This window comes from Macaca nemestrina, chromosome 19, assembly GCF_043159975.1.
Source record: "Macaca nemestrina isolate mMacNem1 chromosome 19, mMacNem.hap1, whole genome shotgun sequence".
Taxonomy (NCBI): domain Eukaryota; kingdom Metazoa; phylum Chordata; class Mammalia; order Primates; family Cercopithecidae; genus Macaca; species Macaca nemestrina.
The window spans coordinates 5920211-5944173 of NC_092143.1; the positions used below are offsets into that span (position 1 = coordinate 5920211).

Here is a 23963-nt window from a genome sequence, read left to right on the forward strand (position 1 = left end):
TTTGTATTTTTAGTAGAGACGGGGTTTCGCCATGTTGGCCAGGCTGGTCTCAAACTCCTGACCTCAGGATCTGCCTGCCTCGGCCTCCCAAAGTGCTGGTGTGATCCACTGCGCCTGGATGTCAGTCTATGGTATTCTGTTACGGCAGACAGTAAACAGGTAATATGGGTGGTGCTGGGGGGAATCACAGCACACATCTTAGTTCAAATCCAGTGTCTGGCAGCACAGTGAGTCAGAGAAGCGTGGCCTGGATGATCCTTGTTAGGTACAGCCCAGCAGCTCTCAGAGTGCCCTGGTCCCTAGACCAGCCTCAGGAGCCACTCCCAGGAACTTGTAAGAAACGCGGGCCCCACCCCAACTTACAGGTGATTCTGGTGCACACTAGGCTTTGAGAACCATGGTCCCAGAGTACACCGAGGAGGCCATAGGTGCCTTGCCATCTCCCAGGCAGCTTCCACTGTCTGAGCTGAGAGACTGAGGATTCCTCTTCCCGCCCCTCCTTACTCCTGAAGATACCTGAGATTCCACAATGAGTAAAGTAATGCATTCTCTTCCTTCCTTCCTTCCTTCCTTCCTTCCTTCCTTCCTTCCTTCCTTCCTTCTTTCCCTCCCTCCCTCCCTCCCTCCTTCCCTTCTTTCTTTCCTTCCTTCCTTCCTTCTTTCCTTCCTTCTTTCTCTCTCTCTCTCTCTCTCTCTCTTTCTTTCTTTCTTTTTTCTTAGGAGTCAGAGTCTCACTCTGTTGCCCAGGCTGGAGTGCAGTGGTGTTGTCTCAGCTTGCAGAAACCTCTGCCTCCCAGGTTCAAGCAATCCTCCTGCCTCAGCCCCCTGAGTAGCTGGGGCTACAGGTGCATGCATGCTACCACGCCCAGCTAATTTTTGTATTCTTAGTAGAGATGGGGTTTCACCACATTGTCCAGGCTGGTCTTGAACTTCTGACCTTAGATGATCCACCAGCCTTGGCCTCCCAAAGTGCTGAGATTACAGGTGTGAGCCACTGCAACCCTGGCCAAGTAATGCATTATTTTATGTTAGGTGCCACCTCTTCTTTAAAAAACAGGGGAAACTGAGGAGCTATTTCACTGAAGTTGTGCCCTTTCTGGGGCCTGGCCCTGCACCCCTCAGACCATTAGCTTTTTAGATTGCACAACTAAAGACCAAAACTCATAGTTCCTGCACTTTACATTTTATTGCTTAAAAAAGATGGTCTCCTAAAGAGTATTGTGCTGATGCAATGGAATGACATGAAAAAGCTTGAGGAAGCTGGGATTTACCATGTCAGAGAAAAATCATCCAAGTGATTTGTGCATTCTATGTACTGAAGTTCGCTAGGGTGAACGTTTCCCCCTTTTTTGGGTGCTAATGGGGTGGAAGTTTGCAGAGGGCAACCACTTGATTCCAGGATTATAACCCAGCTCTGTGCTGAGGAAGCGCCCCCATAAGCTTTACAGGAGCAGACAAACTTGGGCTTGAGAACTGCGAGGATTCTGTCTCCCGCACATATGTGCTATAACTTTTTGGAACGGCCTAACCAGCTTTCTGGAATAGAGCCACCTTCTCACAGGAAAGGGATTGGGAAATGAATGGCTTAAAAGCATTTAAAAGTTCCTTTTGCAATTACAGGGTGCTATCAGCTATAAATGCTTGCTAATCACTATTTTCCCCAGGCTCCTAATTTCTACAGGTGCCAGAGAAATGCAAGATTAAGTGAAACATTAGCAAATACTTCGAGTGCTGTATTTTAAACATAGATACATTAACTGTGGTATTTCCAGTTGGGAAACATGAGACCGTAATAAAGAAATTGGAATCCTAAGTGCCCAAGAGTGCTCTCCCAGGGGGCTTTTAATCACTGGAAGTAGCAGGATTTCTTGAGAACATGCCCAGAGATCTGAAAATGGGCAAAGGTGTTCCAAGTTTGAGAAATAAGAAAATATTAGGTTAGCGATAGTCTGGAAGCATTTTTCTTTCCTACATTTTCTCATGGTGTTGGGATTTGTCCCTTTTTCTCTCACAGCATGAGTCTGACATGCTCCAGGTTCGTCCTGGAAGCCAGTGCCTGGGTGTATGCTGTGTGCCTGAAGTCAGTTCACGGAGTGAGACCCCAGGCACATGGGGAGACCTGCTTTCTGGCCCCTGCTCTACCAGTGTGTCCCTTATGAGTCTCAGGCAAGTCCCAGTTTGTGAGGTTGACCTCCAGGCCCCGGCCTGCCACTCTGCATGTGAGTAGCAGACTTGATGTTGAGAAGGCCCTGGGGCAAATCCATCTCCAGGGGAGGGAGGCTTTTGGTGGCTGGCTGCCATCTGAGTGGACAGCAGGCAGTCAGCACTAATCGCTCACCTAGTTTCCCTTTGTTCTAATCTTGCACTTTATATTCTGTCAAGAGGAGTGTGTGTGTGTGTGTGTGTGTGTGTGTGTGTGTGTTGTAATTATCAGACCTGTAAGTTTATTTGGTTAAGTTTTATTTGTCATACAAAAACCAAGTTTCAACAAACTGTGTTGATTTTTGTGCAATTTCCTTCCTTCTGTTTAAGCAAATTCGATTTTTTTAAAGCAAAACCATGAAAAACCCAGTGCTTAATCACCTTCCTCAAAAATCTATATATGCTAAGTGCAGTGTGGCATCGTGGATTGGATCCCAGAAAAAGAAAAAAAAAAAAAAACCTAAGTGGAAAACTAATCAAATTCAAATAAAGTCTAGAGTTTAATTAGTTCCAAAAAAAAAAAAAAAAAAAGCATAGCAAGGAAAAACAATCAATGTATAGCCAGATATATGGGCACCCTATGGGTCAGTCAAGTTGGCACATAAAATTATCACCAGGCCTCTAAAATTTTTCAAGAATAGTTGAAAGACCATGAGCATGAGAGTCAGACAGATCTGACTTTGAGTACCAAGTACCGGCTCTGCTACTGGCCAGCAATTCTCTTCAGCCTGTCCACCTGGAAAAGGAAGTGGTAAAAATGTCTCGTTTTCAGAGATGCTGTTCCTTGTTCCCAAAGACCCAGCCCATGGGCCATGAGCGATCCCAAAGGATATACACACATACACACAAAAACAGTCTACTCAATACGATTGTCTCATAGTTCCATCTGCCTTCCGACATATGACCACCCACGTCACATGACCGGGTGATATGGTTTGGCTGTGTCCCCACCCAAGTCTTACTTGGAATTGTAATAATTCCCACACGTCAAGGGTGGGGCCAGGTGGAGATAATTGAATCACGCAGTTTCCCCCACACTGTTGTCATGGTAGTGAATAAGTGTTATGAGATCTGATGGTTCATAAACGGGAGTTCCCCTGAACACGCTGTTTTTCCTGCTGCCATGTAAGACGTCCCTTTGCTCTTCCTTCACCTTTTGCCATGATATGAGACTTCTCCAGCCGTGTGGAGCTGTAAGTTCATTAAATCTCTTTTCTTCATAAATTTACCCGGGCTTACGCATGTCTTTATTAGCAGCATGACAACAGACTGATACACCGGGTGTGGAGGAAGAGTATTGAGAACACCAGGATAAATTTATTTTCCTAATCAAAATTTGCCTTTTTCCCTCAGAGTTCTCTGCCACCTTGAGCTTGTAAGGTCTGTCATCTCATCGGGGTTAACACCTGCCCACAGTGTTGATAAACCTGTGACTACAGACCTTGGTGCTTGAGCCCCACCCATGGTCAGCACTGATAAGTCATCAGGCTCAGAGGAGCATAGCTCTTACCAAGCAACTAGAGGAAAGGTGAAGAGCATTCTAGAATAGGGGACAGAAGAGTATCCACTTAGGTAATATCATGGGTAGTCTCACTGTACAGGAAATAGAAACATTGCCTTATCCTAGAGCAGGACACACCCCCAACTGGGACGCTCCTCAAGTTCTACAATTTCATCTGTGCCTCCAAAGTGGTAAGATTTTAATGAAACGGTGACATGCTGGAACTACTCAATGGTGCGGTGGTTTTATGACAGCAAGAAGTCACGAATATTTATTTAGACTTTTTTGAGATCATTTGGACATAGGCTGGGCTAAATCTTAAGATTTTCATTTTTTGTTTTGTGTTCTAGTTTTTATTGTCACCAAAGTTACGTATGCACATAGTTTAAACATTCAAAAAGCTCTGCAAAGATTGTTAGAAAAAAACCCAGTAGCTCCCAGCCCTCCTGTCCCTCGTTTTCCCCGCAAGGAAGTAGCCACTTCACTGGGAGCTGAGATTTGAGTATTTACCTCTGTCTTTAAAACCCATGCTCAATTGCCACTGCCACCCTTCACCTTGCAACATCAGGCATTATTTACTCACTTGTGATGGAGACGAGGGTTTGCTGAACTCTCCTCCTGCCCCTCCTCCACTTCCATCCCCACGACCTTCACACACCTCCCCAATGTTGTTCCACCATCATTTTGCTTATGTCAGTGTTCAAAGTTTATATCATTATGACTAAAGATTATTCACAGCTGAGCCATGCATTTGCTCTGCAAAGTTTTGTTTTCCCTGCACTTCCTAAGTGTCTTTTTTGTTTGCTTGGTTTTCATGTTTTTGTTATGAATTCAACCTCAAACTCCTTTCCATTTGTCTGAATCTCCTGTCAAGACATTCAGCCACCAGACCTGCTATCCTGAAGACGTCTTTCAGGTCCTCCTACCCTGCTCCATCTGAGGGTCACCCTCTAGGCCAAGTGAGCAGCTAGATTCCGAGATGGCCCTTCACTACTGTGACACACATTCTCCTCCTCTCACTTCCTTTCTGTATTCCATAGCTTCGCCTTCTTCGTTTGGTGGAGCACATTTCAGTGGCTGTCTGAGAAAGGGAGCCTGGGGGTTCATTTATTTTAGACCTTGACTCTCTGAAATGCCTTGAATCTGCTCTAATGCAATCTATTTGGCTGGACATAGATGTCTAAGCTGAAAATTTATTTTTCCTTTACAATAATGAAGAAATTAGGCACCATTGCCTCTGAATTCCTGCTATCACCTAGTGAAGCGATTTTGATTTCTGCTTGTTAGATGTTACTTATGCTTTTCTTTCTGGACATTTGTAGTGTTTTTTTGGGTACAATGTTCTGAACCTTCACCATGCTATAAAATTCCATTCATTATATTGGGTCCTTAGTGAGTCTTTCTATCAGGAAACTCATGCCTTTTACTTCTTGAGAAGTTTTCTTGAATTACTTTTTTGATTATTTCTTCTGTTTTAGATATTATTTTTATGTTTTTAAAATGGATATTAGGCTTTCTGGAAATATCTACTTTTGTCTTATCTTTTCTCTCCTCTTTTCTGTTCTCTTTTTGCTCTATGTTCTGGAGATTTCCAAATCTTTACCTTCTAATTCTTCTATTGAGTTTTCCATTTTGCCATTATCTTTTCATAGCCAGGAGCCCTTTTACTGTTATTCCCTGAGTGTTCCTGGATTTCCTTCTTCTTCACAGTTGGTAACTGGGACAAAGAAGCTGATTAAAGATGTGAGGATTTATATGGGTTTGGTGGGTGTAGGGTTCTCGTGGGGTGATCTGCTGAGCTGTGTAATGGGAGAACCACTAGCACCGCTAGCTATATTTAGGAAATTTCCTCTTGAGCTGGTCAGGTTCCCCAAAAAAGCATTTTTCAGTCTGTTGCCTGGAGGACTTGGGCTTGGTGTTAGAGTTCCGGGAGCAACGTGGAGGAAAGCTGAGGCCCTCTGAATGAGCCAGGGTTCTCCAGAGGAGCAGAGCCAGCAGGAGACTGGCTCAGACCACCACAGGAGCTGTTAGATATGAATTCAGCAGGGCAGGCCAGCACCTGGAGACTCAGACCGGAGGGAATGTTGCAGTCTTGAAGCAGAATATCCTCTTTTCTGGGAAATTTCAGTTTTTGCTATTAAGACTTTCAGTTGATTCAACCCATATTATCAAGGGTAATCTGTCTTATTGATTGTAGGTGTTCACCACATCTACAAAAGACCCCATGGCAACACTTAGGTCAGCATTTAATTCAGTAACTGCGTACCACGGCCTGGCCAAGTAGGCAAAGAGGAAAACTATCACAGCCTCCCTATCCAATTAAATACTTACTAATTCATCAATAATTAATTCAATACATGTTTATGGAGCACCTGCTCTGTGCTGGGCACTGCTGTCGGCCTTTCTCCCCTCTCCTCCGAGCGTTCTCCAGCTCTCAGCCGTGCAGTTCTCCCAGCCCAAGAGCCTGGATCATGTCTGTGGAGAAGAAACCCCAGCCTGTCTGTGGCAACAAAGTCACCTACATAGCAGAAGCAGGAAAATATGAGCTTGCTCCTTAGACAAACCTCCGGCAATGCCTTGCTTCGTCTCACTCCTTCCTAGCCATGCAAAGTCACCTGTCAGCTGGCCAAGATGTTGTCCAGATTTTAAAATCACCTTGCCACTGGATTATATTAACCACATTGTAAGTGCATTATCAGTGCCCATTGTGGTCAACTTAACATTGTCAGTGTTTCTCACAAATTAAATAGTATTTGCAAATCTTGAAGGAGTTTCACTTGGAAAAAGTCAAAAACAAACTTGCATTTCTGTGTAATTAGAAGTAATAAAATAAAATTTGCTTAATTAGATCCACTAACTGAACCTTACCTTCCCCCAGTTAATCTGATTTAATGAAGTTTTGCTATATTATAGGATTAAACACATGAAGGCTTTTATTGGATTGACTATCATTTGAAATGTCTTTTTCTCTCCTCAGTGCTAAGCCTAAGTGCTTAGTATCATGAAGATAAGAATCATGAAACTCAGATTTTCTTTAGCGGCATCAAATTGTTAATATTATTAACCAAGCTATATGGAGTAAGATGTTCATCACAGCATTATGTAAAAATGGCAAAAATTATAAGCAACACAAATGCCCAATGTTAAGGAAATATAAGTTCATGATGAAACATTGTCACCATGAAATCTGAAACATATTCAGTCATTAACACAATAATTATGTAGATTATATGGGCAACATGGGAAGCTGGTCGTGGTGTAAATTTAAGTTGAAGAAAATCAAACTGCAAGATCACCAGAACACAACGAGGAGAACTATTTACTTTTGTATGTAAAAAGTAAAAGAGAAACCATAAAACCATAACAGTTGGGTCATAATGGTGAGGTTATGAGGAGTTTTCTCCCTTTATTTTCTGAGCTTTCTATGGTATGTGATATATAATGTGTTATATGATTTATTTAGTATTTTACCCAAAACATATTCATTCAACCGATATTTATGAGAACTGTGCTGGATGCCTCACTTGTTCTAAAGCAGGAATTTTTTCTGTAGATAATTCTCTGGTGGTTTCATTTAGCAAATCAGAATACTCCAACCCCAAAGGCTAATGTAATTATGTAATCACATTATGTAATTTCTACATTATGTAATTTTTATGCCTAATTAAAATAAGAGTTGTGACATACAGGGATTGAGAAGGACAGGGAGCACTTTAGGGGAGGTGTGTTGGGGGACCGTCTCCCCAGCATGAATGAGCCAGTCCCATGGAACCTGGGTTTTGGCTGCAGCTCTCTGCTCTCTGTTGTGGTGCTCTTGAGGTGGGAGTTGGGACTCAACATGTAGGGCAGGGCTTATACACTGGACCAAGTTGAGGACTAGCTAAAACAGGGATGGGGTTGAAGCAGCTTTCCATAAGACATACCCACCAGTGTGCCATGCCAGTTTAACATTGCCATGGCAATACCCAGGAGTGACTGCCTTTTACCATGGCAATGACCTGACAACCCCAAAGTTACTGCCTTTTACCTAGAAATGTCTGCATAAACTGGCTCTTAGTCCACATGTAATTAAAAGTAGGTATAAATATGACTGCAGAACTGCCTTGAACGGCTACTCTCTGCCTCTGCAGGAACAGTCACGAAGCTGTCACACTGCTGCTTCCGTTAAGCTATTTCCTCTGGCTTGTCCTTGAATTCTTTCCTGGGCAAAGCCAAGAACCCTCACAGACTAAGCCCCACTTTGGGGCTCACCTACTCTGCATCCCCCTCACACCAGGCTGGCTGGAAGCTCATGGCCTGGGTTTGGAATCCAGGTGATTCTAGGCAGCAGGTCCTAGCACCTGACCCCCAATGCTCCTCCCCTGGTCTCGTGGCCGTGTTATCTCTGACTTTCTCAGAATGCAGGCAGGCCACACTAGGATTCATTCCATCTCCCACTGTCTAGGAAAACATTTGAAAGACAAAGATTAATGACCAGGGTTAGGGGTCCGGGAAGGAAAGTGAAAAACAAGAGCAAAGAATTTGTTCGTGGTTGTCAGATGATACACGGAGCCTGCAGGAACTGCGTCCTCTACAAGGAGCTGAGCAAACACTTCCTGAAGAGCCAGTTTCACCGTGAGGCAGGCTTTGATCCGATTACTCTGGAGAAGTTGTGAAGATCGCAGGTTCGTCATTTCCTCCCCAGGTTCAGACTCTGTCACAATGAAGAGAAGGAATGGAATGGTGAGTGTCATCTCTCTGGACAGTCACGGAATGCCCCAAGACCAGGGTTAAAGAGCCTGGGCCCTGCTGGCAGGGAGGCGAAGGCAGCTCTCTCTTTGTGATTTGAATAAAACCAAGGCTCTCCTCACCGAGCCTCGCTGTGTCACTTCCACTTCTTTCCTGGCAGAGAAATGGGCTGTGTTCCCCAAACTCCATGCAGAGAGCTCCAACCCCAACCTTGGCTTCCTCAGACTGAAACCAGATTCAGGAACTATATTCTGCTGGGGGTGCCCAAACTAAATCTGACAAAGGAAGGGCCAAGACTCCATGGATTTAGGAACCATGGTCATTGAAGATGCACCATGGTTTGGGGACCATCATCCGGGCTGGCACCATCTACCAGGAGCACCTCAAAGGCATTTTCAGGCCTATTCTGCCTGTGGACCCCCAGTAGGTCCTGCATAGATTGACTTTGGGGACCCATTGCAGGTGCTACTCAGCCCTCTCTGCCCTCAGGGAGTCAACACATGAGATGGAGCTGTGCAGTGTTGGGTACCTTCATGCCATAGACATGTCTCTGGGAAGTTGCGTGTACATCCAACCATTTGCCTACCTGCTGTTGAATTTTCCAGTTTCTGAATCTGCTGTTGCATCCACATTTCCAGGTTCCAAAACCCTACCCATTCTCTGAGGCACAACTGCAGCCTCACCCGTTGCTAACACTTTCCTGGCAGCCTCAGGCAGCACATCCCATCAGCTTTGCACTGGTCCCAGCAGGCCCAAGGGGCCGATGAAATTTCGTTGCACTCCAAGCCAGGAATTTTAAAGCCTTCCCCAACCTCTTTGTATCTGGCCATTGATTAACATTTTACTGGCAATGCCTTGTGTGTGCCTACATATTTATTTCTAACATCTTATTTATAATCTCAATTAATGAGAAAGATACTAATACAGGACCCAGACAATACAGAGAGGTGTGTGCAGGAAACAGGTGACTTTGGACCTGCAGATCCTTTTCATATTTGTTCCTTCTGTAAACAACTATTGTTCTGGCCACAAAACTAACAAAAGAAAAGTATCTAGTTAATTTCATGTAAGAAGCAACACTGCACTTCTTTTGGCTGAACTAGCACAAAAATAAATAACATATAAAAACATTTCAGGATCTCAGAAGCTCTTCTAGTATTTTCTCAGGTGCTGGGGCTGAAAAAAAAAAATGAAATAAGACCAGTATGGCCCTGAAGGAGTTGATGGTCTGGGAGGCAGGTGGTACACCCAAGTAAATGTGAGATGACAGCTGCGTGTAAGCTCCATGGACATGAGAAAAGGAGGAGCAGTGGAGGTGGGCTTTAGAGCTATGCCACCTTGAAATGCATTTCTAGCCAAGAGGAAAGATCACAAGGCCTGGGAGAAGGGTAAGCCATTCGCTGTAGGGGGAATGAAAGGGTCCTGGCAATCATGAAGTTAGAGAGGAGTGAGGCTTGCAGGTTGAGCCAAAACAAGTGAATCATCCTCTGAAAGTTTTGGAGGAGTCGTCGTGGTTATAAATCTGGGAGATGGAAATATTACATCTTGAAAGAGCACTCAGGCTGCATTCTAAGAATGGATCAGGTTTGCGGGAGCCTGTCCAGAGATGTGTAAACTAGCTAGGAAGTTTATTGCAGTAATTGAGGGAGAATATGGTAAGAGTCAGAACTCATGACTGATGAATGTTGGTGCTAACTAGGCACTGATGTAGAGACGACCAGCTTGAGCGAGCTCAGGCAAAGAGGTTTGCATTGGAAATATAGACTTTGAAATTGTTTGCATGTAAGTGATAATCAGAGCCACGGAGTGAACCAGGTCCCTGGAGAGTGTAGGAGTGAGGACAGAATCCTGGGAACACAAGATGTAAGGAGAGGGGGATGAATGGGAATATGTGGAGGAACAACTAAAGACAGAAGAAAGCCAAGGCAGCTGGTGTCCCATAGGCTGGGGACACACCTTAGGAGGAAGGGTGGGGGCCACCCACTTGATGTTACAGGAGGGTCAGTCCACATGGCTGTGGCTGGGAGGTGGGCATGTGATCTGGCCTTGGTGGCCTCTTTTGGGATATTTTCAGTGGAGAGATGGGGGTGGTGGTGTGGGTAGCAACTATCTGGGGCCAGTGGTGTGGGTGGTAAAAAGAATTTACCAAGACAGTTGTAGGTAAAGAAAGGCAGGCTTATTAGAAAAAGTAGGAAAATATGTTACAAGAAAGCAACATGAAGATTAGCAAGAGAGGAGCTGGCTGCTAGGAGATGCAGGCTTGCAGGGCGTTTTATAGGATGGTGCTTGTGCTGGAGAGGGCTACGTAGGTTGCAGTGAGCTAACTTGCATTTTTCTATCAGTCAAGGTGTTTTGAGGATGAGCCAGTTGCAGGAAGATTGTGAGTTATTTGTGCAGGAGGGCTATGTGTCCTGGACCACAAAGAAAGGCAGACTTAGAGCTTGTCTGCTTTTTCTTTCTGCTTTCCCCTGTTCCTACCAGCCTGACTCCCTTTCCCTTATTAGGACTCCACAGGTGGGAGAGTCAGAATGCCGTAGCTAAGAGGAAAAGGGTGCTGAGAACTTGCAGTGGGTGCAGATGCTGAGGCTGTCTCGGTTTCATACATGGACAGACACTTCCAGGCGTGTCTTACCTTTACTCTCCATACGCACTGAGGTGGAGTCAGACCGCCGCCTCCTGTCGGGCCTCCCTGCTCACATTTCCAGAATGGCTTTGAGGTTCTCAACCTTGGCTGCCCTCTGCAATCACCCAGGGTTTTAAAGGCAGCATTAAGACCTGGGTCCCATCCTCAGAGCTCTGGTGTAACTGCTGTAGGGCATGGCCTGAATATGGTACAGTTGGTTAGACAGGCATGAGCGGGGCAGAAGAGGGCTCTCCTCCCATCCACTAGGAATGCCAGGTGATGGTTCGATAACTATCACACTGCCTCTCTAAAAACGACAATGTAGCAGCTGGTGCCAGCGCACCAAGGAGAGCCGGTCTCCTGATGACCCACCGCTGTTGACATTAAAGTGTTCATTGAATGCAGAGCCAGCGAGAAAAGACGTCCTGGGCGTGCACGTTAACAGACAAAATGGCGAAGTCTGACCTTCCAGGGGCACTCCACGGGAAAGGGAAGAAAGCCTCAGATAGGCATGCATATGACTTCCTCAATGCACTGGGCGTGCTCACTTCCTCAGGGTAAAGAGGGCACTGCACATGTGAGAAGCCCATCCTGAGGGGATAATCATGGGAAAGAGGCGGGCCTATGAAGTCCTAGGATCACAGTTGAACGGGGCACTTGCTCTTTGACCCTCAGGTGCCCACTTGGGTCCCTTCCAAGTGAATCTTATTTCTTTCCTGTTCTGAAGGAGGTTGCAGTGAGCTGAGATCACGCCACTGCACTCCAGCCTGGGCCACAGCGGGAGACTCCATCTCAAAATCATAATAATAACAAAAACAATAATAATCTTCCACTCCTGCTCTGAAACTTTTCTCGGTCTCTTTTTCTGTTTTATGCCCCTCAGTCGAATTCTTTCTTCTGAGGCGGCAAGGGCTGAAGTTGCTGCAGACCTGTCCGAATATGCCACCAGTAACTCGTGGTAACTCAGATACCTGCCACTGGTAACAAATATGGGGATGTTTAAAGTCCCCCACCCATGGGTTCCAATATGTGACCAGGAGGGAGGGAAATCCTCTGGCTGGCAGGGTGTTGTGAGGTTTGAATAGAAGGTAGGTGTGTGTGTGCTTGGTCTGGTGTAAGATGCCGCACACATCTAAGGGTTACCATTAGCCAGAGTGTTAGTAACAATGATCCTTCATCAAAGTCAGGGAATTCCTGTCGAGCTGATACTCTCCTAGCGGAATCACATGCATTAAAAAGACCGGAAGCAAACTCTGCAGGCAGCATGTGCTGTGGACGAGGAAAGGGTGCCTGTAACAGCACACACAGTTTGAACCAACCATGTCTTCACTAGTACAGAGCTTGTGGTGGGTGAATGGCATTTTATGCACCTGAAGGACTAGGATGTAGCTGTTATCTGTAGGCTTTTATGACAAGCTCTCCAACATGTAGTTATAGGAAAGGTGAGATGCAGAGCTCTGGGCATGCAGGGTCCCTCTTGGGCCATTAAATAATAAATGGATAGATTAACGTGTGCTTAGAGAAGCACAGTGTGGAAGGGGTTTAAGGAATCATAAGGAACTTAACACTGGCTGCCTTTAGGGGTAAGATTGGGGCACCAAGAATTCCCCACTCTGTTTAGAAAACCACAGCCACTGAGATTGTCATCCCGTGGGGCTTGCTGAAAGACACCATTGCAGCAATTGATGGAGCCCTACCTAGCATCAGGGGAGGACTTGTAACCACCCAATGGGTTCTCCTTGCTTGGTGCCCAGACAGAGCCCATCTATCAAGGCAGGGGAACTGCACGAGAGAAAGAGCTTTACACATGTAGAGCCAGCTAAATGGAAGACTGGAGTTTTATTACTCAAATTAGCCTCTCCAAAAATTCGGAGGCTAGTGTTTTTCAAGGAGAGTTTGGGGGAAGAATGGTGGGGGTGGCTAGACAATGGGTGCCTGCTGCTGACTGGTTGGGGGTACAGTCACAGGGCTGTGGGAAATGGTCTTCATGCACCATGAGTCACTTCTGGGCGGGGCCACAGGAGCAGTTGGTGGGTCCAGGTGGAGCCTTCAGTCATCAAACATGCAAAAAAAAGCCTGAAAAGGTATCTCACAAGGCCGCTCTTGGGTTCTACAATAGTGATGGTATCCGCAGCAGTAACTGGGGAAGTTGCATATCCTGTGGCCTCTGGAATAGTGGTTTGTAATGTTTATATCCACACCTTCGTGGAATTCAGGCTCCTCTCATCCTCCTAGCCTGGTAGCTTTGCCTTAGCTTTACAAAGGTGACTGAGTTTAGGGAAAGGCTATTATCATCTAAACTATAAACTCCGTGTCTCCCAAAGTTAGTTTGACCCAAGTCCAGGAATAATCAAGGGTGATTTGAAGGCCAAAGGCAAGATGGGGGTTGGCTAGATCAGATCTCCGTCACTGCCGTATGAGGACTAAACTCTGATGTTTTTATCTTGCCCAAATTCCTATCTAAGGGGTCTGAGGAGTCATGCTCTACAAATCACAAATTCTCATCAGATGGGTTTTATTTAACCCTATATATTGTGATTTACTTTCCAAAATGACTCTGGCATAACATTATGAGACAAAGAAGAAAATAAAAGTATTTTACCCCAAAACATGTTTCTTTGCCATATTTTGAAAAGGCCCTGCAAAGCTGTTCTTTGTGGGGGAAAATTTGCATCTGTAAAGAATCTCTACACAGCTAGATCTGTTTCTTCTAGACCCTCCCAATCCTAAAGAGATTAAGATCTGAATAGGAAACATTCGTCACTTATTATCTCTAAGGGCTGCCACTATAAGACTTCAAAAGAACTTTGGTCTCCACAATCTTTATCTTAAACTGAACATTCCCTTTCTATCTATCCCAGGTCTTTAGACAAAGTCAACCAATCGCCAACCAGAAAATGTTAAAATTCACCTATAGCCTGGAAGTCCCCCACCCCCGCTTTGAGTCTTTGAGTTGTTCCGCCTTTCTGGACCAAACCAATGTCTGTCTGTCTTTCTTTCTTTCTTCCTTCCTTCCTTTCTTTCTTCCTTCCTTCCTTCCTTCCTTCCTTCCTTCCTTCCTTCCTTCCTTCCTTCCTTCCTTCCTTTCTTTCTTTCTTTCTTTCTTTCTTTCTTTCTTTCTTTCTTTCTTTCTTTCTTTCTTTCTTTCTTTCTTCCTTTCTTCCTTCCTTCCTTTCTTTCTTTCTTTCTTTCTTTCTTCCTTTCTTCCTTTCTTCCTTCCTTTCCTTTCTTTCCTTCCTTCCTTCCTTCCTTCCTTCCTTCCTTTCTTTTTCTCTTTCTTTTTTCCTTCTCTCTCTCCCTTCCTTCCTTCCTTCCTTCCTTCCTTCCTTCCTTCCTTCCTTCCTTCCTTCCTTCCTTCCTTCCTTCCTTCTTGACGGAGTCTGGCTCTGTCCCCAGGCTAGAGTGCAGTGGCGCAATCTCGGCTCACTGCAACCTCCATCTGCCGGGTTCAAGTGATTCTCCTGCCTCAGCCTCCTGAGTAGCTGGGACTACAGGCGCCCGCCACCACCACGCCCAGCTAAATTTTTGTGTTTTTAGTAGAGATGGGATTTCACCATGTTGGCCAGGATGGTCTTGATCTCTTGACCTCGTGATCCACCCACCTCGGTCTCCCAAAGTGCTGGGGTTAGCGGCGTGAACCACCGCACCCGGCCAAACCAATGTGTTTCTTAAATGTATTTAATTGATGGCTCCTGACTCTCTAAAATGTACAAAATCAAGCTGCGCCCCGACCACCTTGGGCTCATATTCTCGGGACTTCCTGAGGGCTGTGTCACGGGCCATGTTCATTCATTTTTGGTTTAGAGTAAATCTCTTCAAATATTTTACAGAGTTCAACTCTTGGTCGACACATAATTTTCTCATTGTTATGATTTTTGCCAAGGCCGGTTCAGGCAACGGGGAGGACAGCCGCCCTTCTGGAGTACGTGTGTTCTTGGAGAGGCTGCCCCACCCTGCACCTCCCCAGGGGATGGGAAAAGAGGAGCAGCGAGTCCCAAGGGAACCCCTCATTACGTCCCAGGCGTCTTCCAGGAAAGGGCACCTCATGTCCTTCCCAGCAAGGCGTCTGCTCAGTCATGGGGAAGCTGACCGGCCCACAGCGCCTGGAGCAGGCACGGTGTGCTGGGACAGCCAGGAGGAGGGGGCAGGGGCCGTCACCCAAGTTTGCAATCCCAAAGGCAGGGCCCGTGGAGCCAGAGAAAGCTCCCAGCCTCCCTGGGACCAGGGCGCAGGGCTCTGCTGGGTGGACGGGGCTGCTGGCCCGTAGCCTGCACAGTCGCCCTCAGACCCACGGCTGGAAGTGAAGCCAGGATCAGCCCAGAGGGAGAGGCTTTGCCAGGGCTGTTGGGTTGGAGATGAGCTGTCTGTCTCTCTTGGTCCTCCCTGGCCGCTATTACAGATTGAGCCAGGAGAGAGAAGGGGAAAGAGTAGCGCCTGCCCCCTGCCTTCCTCCCGCCCCTCCCCATAACGCACACAATTCACAATCTCCCGGGGCTGGTCTGGGTCTGCTCTGCCGGGAGAGAACGGCCATGGGTGCGATGTGAGATTTACATCTCAACATGAATATGGCTGAGTCTTACAGAACTCAAACACAGCCTGTTAAAAACTTGAAGTTATGGCGCGGGGCTCAGATGTTCATAAGGAGGACTGCTCACCCGTGGGGAAGAGGGAGTTGGACGGGGCATTGTTAGCAGTTTTGACACAAAAAACTGTTGGCAAGCTGCCCTTCCCCATACCGATGGGGGCCCTGGTTCACCGGCCACTAACAGCTGGCACCTGGTAAACAAGGAGGGTTTAGAAATGGTTTCCTGTTACTTTGTCCCCCGGAGCCAAAGCGATTGACTAGAAGGACACAGGGGAGCAGCATTTCTCTCTATTCTTCCCTGGTGCGGCTCCCACAGTAGGACGAGGGCACCGCTCAGCCGATGTTGAGCCTCTCAGAAGCTTTGTCTGACAAGGACGGCCTTTGTGACCTCAGGCAAGCAGCGGTCTTTGTCTAAAAGCAGTTTTGAGGGAGAAGAGTCACTCTTGCCATTTACAGCCAGGTGAGCTTGATTCTCCCGCAGAGGTGACCATGGGGAGGTGACCATGGGGTCTGTTTTATTTTTCACGTGTTGATGGGCCTCACAGTCCAACCATGATCCTTACCCCGCAATGGGGATGCAGGGCTGCTGCGGCAGGGTTAGTTTTTGGAATTCCTGGTATCCAGTGTCTTAACAAACACCAACGGTGCCACACGGTGCTGTTTCTACAGTTTGAAAAAGTGCAGTAAGACAATACCACCGCCACTGCCGGCCACAGTTTGAAAGCCATGCCCCTCCCCGCACTGGCCCAGGGCTTCTGGCTACAGGCCTGCCTGGTACAGGTAGGAAACAGACTCTCTTCTCTTCTTGTGGCCTTGGAGGCTCACTCACATCAGGGGTTTATTTGTACTTAAGTTCATTGAAGGCTCTTGGTTAAGGCCCCGGATTACATCTTAGGCTCCTTCTTACCCGAGATTTATGATTCCGTAATGAATCAATGTTCAAAGCATCTGTACACAGTTGGTAATAAATGTGTGTTGCTTGGATGAAAGCAGGATAGTGGGGATATAAGGCTCCCTGCTGTTGGCTCCCATGGTTGAAAAAACCTACATTCCTTTCTTCCCCCTCTGCTGCCATCTCTTACTGGCAGCATGAGGACGTCTGCTTGTCTCGGGTCTAGGGAGAAGGCAGCAGAGGCATGAAATAGAATTGTTAGCAGCTACATGACTGCGGGAGGAGAACTCAAAATGCATGTCTCCCTTCTCACCTTTATCATTTATTTTAGAAACTCACTGGATGCTTTCTAGTGATTATAATAAAATCACTGTCGGCTGGGAGCAGTGACTCACGCCTGTAATTCCAGCACTTTGTGAGACCAAGATGGGTGGATCACTTGAGGTCAGAAGTTCAAGACCAGCCTGGCCAACATGGTGAAACCCCAGCTCTACTACAAATATACAAATTAGCCAGGCGTGGTGGCAGGCACCTGTAATCCCAGCTACTCGGGAGGCTGAGGCAGGAGAATCACTTGAACCCGAGAGATGGAGGTTACAGTGAGCCAAGATTGCGCCACGGCACTGCAGTCTGGGTGACAGAGTGAGACTCCGTCTCAAAAAAAATCATTTTGAGTAAAATCCCAAGCCACCTGAAGGCCCCCAACACACCATTACAACCTAAATTCCTACCGCTTCTCTTCACAATCCCGCATTCTAGACAAGCTGGTCTACTCCCTGCCTTCCAACACATGTGTAAATTTCCAGCACCAGACATTTGCAAATGTCCCTCTTTTGCCTCTCCTATCCATCTCTCAGGGTTCTTCTCAAGTCTGCAATTCACAGAGGCATCTTCTCTACCTGTGCCAGATGGAAGCAGGTCCCAGGAGGACCCTCTTTTTCCACTGAACTCGGGGCACTTATTGTCTGGGCCATTTGTTAGTCTTTATTAGGTATGCTGTGTGTTCAAGTTATTTTTCTCCAACGTAAACATATCCTGTAGATCAGGAGTCCCCAACCCCTTGGCCATGGATCAGTAGCTGTCCATGGCCTGTTAGGAACTGGGCCACACAGCAGGAGGTGAAGTGGCAGGCAAGTGAGCCAAGCTTCACCTGTGTTTACAGTCACTCGCCATCGCTCACATCACTGCCTGAGCTCAGCCTCCTGTCAGATCAGGGGCAGCATTAGAATCTCATAGGAGTGCAAACCCTGCTGTGAACAGCACATGGGAGGGATCTAGGCTGCAGGCTCCTTATGAGAATCTAAGGCCTGATGATCGGTCACTGTCTCCCATCACCCCCAGATGAGACCATCTAATTGTAGGAACACAAGCTCAGGGCTCCCACTAATTCTACAGGATGGTGAGTTATGTAATTATTTCACTATATATTACAGTGCAATAGTAATAGAAATAAAGTGCACAATAAATGTAATGGGCTTGAAGCATCCTCAAACCATCCCCCAACCTTGGTCTGTGGAAAAATTGTCTTCTGTGAAACCAGTCCCTGGTCCCAAAAAGGTTGGGGACCGCTGGTGTTAGACTAGGTCCTATTTTTCTGGAACTTTGGGTTACAGAAAATGTAGTTTTTATAGCTCTGTAGTTCTGAGGAGAGGCGGGTCAGCAGGTGTACCTTCATGTTCTCTAGCTCAGGGTCTCTGAACCTCAGTGCTCTTCCCATTTTGGGTAGAGAAGTCTTTGTTGTTGGGGGGCGGGCTGAGGCAACAGACACAATAGCACGTCCTGTTGGATCCTAATCTCCTCTCCAATAATTTCCACATATTGTCTTCTGGATTTTCTTCCACAGAATCGTCTTAGAGGAAACCCTCCAGCTCCTGCCTCTTACCTTGTGCAGATAGAAAGGTCCTCAGTGGTCCATCGGGGGACAGATGAAGACTGCCTGGCAGGAAGCTGGTAGAAGCCTCTAAGGTAGAAATGCTGGCAGAAATTAAGAAGTTGAAACCTTGAACATGGTTGACAGTGGCATTTATAAGCAATCTTATTTTAGAAAACTTGGGTAGAAGTCTTGTGTGATTTTTGGCCGGGCCCTCTGGTAGCTGCTGGGTGACTGCAGGAGCTGGGCCAGCAGTCAGGGAGGACAGGTCTGCATGTGGAGAGAAGCTGGGCTGTGGGTGCCCAGGCTGGGCAGCTGCATGGCGTGTGGAGGTTTCCAGTGGTCATGAGCATGACTAGACAGTGTACAGCATCTCCCATGAGGCTGTGGTCAAATCAGGACTTGATTCCAAACTGGAGCCTGATGGAGGAATGAACTAAATTGCAAGGGTGGCTGCTGGCACAGAGCTACTCAAGATGTTGACAGAGGCACAAATGTGGTGTTCTCAGATGAGGGACAGATGTGGCTAAAACTCTCTAGTTAGGGAGTGTGGGTAGAGATCATGGTTTTAAGGACCCGGAGAATAAAACATTTCCTCAAGCTGTTTTGAGTTGAAGCTGTAGCAGGCTACCACTGGACACCATAGCTCACTTTATAGCCCTTTCTTCATCCCACTTGCTCTTTCAGAGTACACAATTCTGACTGGCAGAAAAAAAAAGCTCTGTTTTCTTCTCTAAATACCACCAGGTTCCCTAAAATTTGTAATTTTAAGGACTTACAGGAATTCAAACTACCAGCTCCAGAATTTCTTCACTGTATTTTTGTCAACTACTCCTTTGATTGTTAGCTTACAAGGCAGGAACTTTACCCGCATTTCCTGAGGACAGCTGTCACCCAATTAAATCGTATTCTAACTCTTCTGCAACAGGAGAAACGACCACAGTGTCTCCAAAGTTATTAGAATTCCAGTGTTGTAACAATGAAGTTGAACAACACTTTCTAGGGACCATTATAATTAGAAAAAGGAGCTGGCATTAGATATCAGTAGATGCCCATTGGGATTCAGAGGTTATTTTTATGCTGTAGCCACTTATAGAAAACAAAGCAAAATCCGCATTTTCTAGCCAGTGCACACAGCCTAATACAGGATTCTCTTCCTTATGAAACAATAGTAATAAAACACAGGTCGAGGCCAGATCCCAAGGTTTTATTTTATTTATTTATTTTTTCTGAGACAGAGCCTCACTCTGTCACCCAGGCTGGAGTGCAGTGGCACGATCTCGGCTCACTGCAAGCTCTGCCTCCCAGGTTCAAGCGATTCTTGTGACTCATCCTACCAAGTAGCTGGGACTACAGGCACACACCACCACACCCAGCTAATTTTTTAATTTTTTAAATGTATTTTTATTTATTTTATTTTATTTTTTATTTTTAGTAGAGACAGGGTTTCACCATGGTGGCCAGGCTGGTCTCGAACTCCTGACCTCAGGTGATCCGCTCCCCCTCAGCCTCCCAAAGTGCCACCACTCCTGTCCGGCTTTATTTATATATAAATGGTACATACATACATACATACACACACACACACACACACACACACACATCCTTAATGAAGAGAGAATATTTAAAAGCTGTAAATTTAAAGTTCCGCGATTTCCTGCCTCCTAAGGGACAGAAACTTGAATTTGTTTTTGAGGCCTTCTTTATTCTTGGAAATCACCCCAGTGGGGTATGAACCTCCTCCAGGAAGAAGCCAGAATGCGGCCCTCCCTCCAAGGAGCTAACCCATTTGGATAATAATGTAAAGGTTGTAATTATCGTGGGCCGAGTTACATTGCTGCAGATTGTGATTCTTTGGAAAAATTTTTAAGAATAATTTTCTTTCCCAAATACGGATATAGACCACAATGTGCAAATATTTTATTGCTTATTTTTGTGGAGTTGATGCAGGCTGTAGGAAACCCTGATAGCTTGGCCTTCTCTTCACTTCTCTGCGCTGGAGGAGAGATCATTGTAAAGGAAAAACAGACAAAGAGAGGAGGGAAAGTAAGTTAAGGTCAGATCAGGGGGGAAACAAAGGGAAGGAATGAACTGGGCTTGGGGCTGTGCAACTTGCAAAAAGGAAGGAGTGAACTGGGCTTGGGGTCTTGCTATGCAAAAAGGAAGGAATGAACTGAGCTTGCAGCTGTGCAACTTGCTCTAGGTTACTGGTGTTTCATCTGTTGTGTTGTTTAGGAAGGACAATCCAGCCTTTGGGAAGTGTACCAATGCTGGGCCATGCACCCTAATATTTTGGAAGACTGGGGGGCAGGATTATCCCAACTAAATTTCACAAATACACTTTTCTTCTAAAATAAGTGGGTATAATCACTGCTGATTACCCTGGGAAGGGGTCACTAGCGCATGGCAACTGCAGCCCAGGGTGGAATGAAGAGACAGGTGAAAGCGCCTGAGGGAGTTGTCCTGTAAGCTCCGCTGCTTTCTCGCTTCTTTAATGACTTGGAATTAACTCAGATCCAACACGTGCAACAGTAAACCCAAGGGGTTCTTTCGTGCCCTCCCCTACCCATGTTTATCACCCTGGATTTTGTCATCTCCATGAATGGGACCATCATCCACCTGCTTGCTCATAGCAGGAGCCTCTAAACTGTCCCTGACTCATTGCTTTCTCCATAGTCTCTGGATCTCATTAATGAGGGTACACATGCTTCTGGCCATGAGGGAGTAAGACGGCCTGTGATCTCCCTCCCTCTGTAAGCAACTATAAAAAAAGGATAGAATATAGAAAGCAACTATTTGGATATAGGGCAAAACAAGACTGTGATTCCTGAGAAAAAGGAAGAAAACAAGGTAAGCCCTACCATCAGCTGGCCTTTCTGCCGAGAGGTAACTCCTGGGCTACAGTCCAGGGAGGGAGAACTCCAAAATAGTGAGGCAGCTTCACAGAGCTGAAGAGACAGAGGTCAGAGACCGGGAAGGTCAAGCGGCTCCGTGAAGAACCTGTGGGGCAGAGTTCTCAAGGGAAGGGGCTACACAGATAAAAGCACTCCAGAAATCTGCACAGGAGTTCATGGAATCTTTTAAAAACACAAGTCTATAGAATTATAAGGCCAGATAAGAAAAGCTTCTGGTGAAAGAGTAATTATGAGGAGTTCTTTTTTTTTTTGTTTGTTTGAGATGGAGTCTCACTCGCTCTGTCGCCCAGGCTGGAGTGCAGTGCAGTGGCATGATCTCGGCTCATTGCAACCTCCACCTCCCATGTTCAAGGGATTCTTGTGCCTTATCCTTTTGAGTAGCTGGAATTACAGGCACCCACCACAACACCCCGCTAATTTTTGTATTTTCAGTAGAGATGAAGGCTCACCATGCTGGCCAGGCTGGTCTCAAACTCCTGGCCTCAAGTGATCTGCCAGCCTCGGTCTCCCAAAGCACTGGGATTAACAGGCATGAGCCACTGCACCCAGCAAGGAGTTCTAAAATGAACAATTCCCTAAAATTGCAAAGCCAAAAATCACTCAAGTTCCCTCTAGCCAGAGAGAGAGACCTCACTGAATATATGGGGCATTTAGAACAAGCCCCAGAAAGACCATGACTTGGAAGAGGAGTCAAATCAGTCCTGGAATAAAGGCTACTCTAGGCCCAAAAAAGCTTATAAGTAAACCTCAAGGGAATCAAACTAATTTCTGAATAATTTATAGAACAAGTAAATAAAAAATCAGTAAGAATATAAAGACTCAAACACAGTATTAATCAAATTGACCTCATTGACATTTATAGATGACTTTACTCAACAACAGCAGAATACGTATTTTCATAAGTGCTCATAAAACATTTGCTACACCAGATCATACATTGGGCTATAAAATAAGCTTACATAAATTTAAAATAGATAACCACAGTGGAATAAAACTAAACAGGAATAAGAGAAAGATATAATATATGGAAAAGCCACAAATATTTGGAAATTAATAAGCTTCTAAACAGAAATTGGAAAGTATTTTAAACTGAATAAAAATGAAAATATAATGTGTCAAAACCATGAGATATAGCTAAAGCAGTGATTTGAGAAATATTTATAGCATTTCATGCTTTTATTGGCAAAGAAAAGTCTAACGTCAGTCATCTAAGCTTTTACCATATTCAGTTAATAGTAAGTCCTGTCAATTGTACTTCCTAAACAACTCTTAATCAGTTTCCTTCCCTCTGTTCTGCTGTCACAGCCTCCAGATCCTCCTATCTTAAGTCATATCCAATCCCAAATCCCCAGTTCTTTCTGGTCAGCTGTGCCTCTCACCACTACTTTCTCCTTGCACTTCAGCCTTACTGATGTCTCTAGCTCCTTAAAGCTCTCATGGTCTTCTCTGGGCCATCTCACAGACATTGCCTTGCCTGACCACTCTTATTTCCAATTCACCCTGCTAATTCCCACCCATGGAATTTCTCTTCTTTCTGGAAGCCTGGGTCCTGCTATATGCTTCCGTTCTAGCTCATTGTACTTCCTTTGTGGTGGCATTTAACCTATGCTGGTGATTTCTTTAATTGTCTGTCTTCCCTAGCAGATGGGTTTCGTCTTGTGTATCAGATTGTTTATCTGTCCCCCTGCACAGTTTCTGGCACTTATTGAGTGCTTAATATCTATTTGACAAATGAGTGAAAGCCTATTTTACTGGAAACATGACCACTGAGTTTGTGGTTACAGGTTGAGAAGATCAGCTTTCCTGGATCACAGTTCGCAGTCAACATTGGGCATCTCCCAGCATCCATTTGTCTTTCTTTTTTAATAGCAGCCCTGAATTCTGTTGGGGGCTCATGAGGTTCCTGAGAAGCCACTTGTCCTGGCTCCAGTAGCTACTGAAGTATTCATCACTGAGAAAATGGATCTGCTTGGGGGCTTCAGTTCCTTAAAACTGTCATTTCTCAGTTAAACATGTTACTGGGATTCCCTGGAAGTGTACAGGGTCCTCCAATGTAGTCACCCCCTTTAATGAGCGCCACTGGGGTGAAGTTATCTGGCAGGTTCCTGTTAGGCTTTTCTGACTGGACTCTTTACTTTTTAGCTTCGCATGTTCAAAAGGATCTGGGAGGTTTCCTAGTGCACTAGAAACGGCACAAGCCATAATGTGACATCTCTGAGTGAAACAGGCCTAAAGCCACAAAGGAGATAAAACAGATAAGGTAAGAATAAGACAAGAAAATCGAAGTAGAATTAACCTAAATTTAACACTATCAGTCCTGTGGTATTTTTGCATATATCAAACAAAACGAAATAGGTATCCGGCCTGAAGACAAAATGCAGTGCCTCGTACCACCTTTTTAAAAAAAACAATAATATGAATGATCTTTTCCTTGATAATACAAATAATTCACATTCATTATGGATGGTTTGGACACTTTTTAAAAGTATTTAAAAATGGGTCACCCAAAATAATACATAAAATAATCACTGGTACTGTCTTTTTTTTTTTTGAGACAGAGTCTTGCTTTGTTGCCCAGGCTTCAGTGGAATGACATGATCTCGACTCCCTGCAACCTCCACCTTCCAGGTTCAAGCAATTCTCCTGC

The 23963-nt window shown here is 45.6% G+C and overlaps 1 protein-coding gene across 3 annotated transcripts in view; it reads left to right on the top strand.

The window, feature by feature from the left end:
* DIPK1C (divergent protein kinase domain 1C) overlaps positions 1–23963 on the top strand; it is a 151567-nt gene that overhangs the window by 60091 nt on the left and 67513 nt on the right. The window contains exon 6 of one of the 3 annotated variants that reach the window (XR_011616757.1): positions 18375–18496. The exons of the other annotated variants lie outside the window; for them this stretch is intronic. The gene's annotated coding sequence lies outside the window, so the exon portion shown is untranslated. The remainder of the gene's footprint in view (positions 1–18374; positions 18497–23963) is intronic. 3 annotated transcript variants of the gene reach the window in all.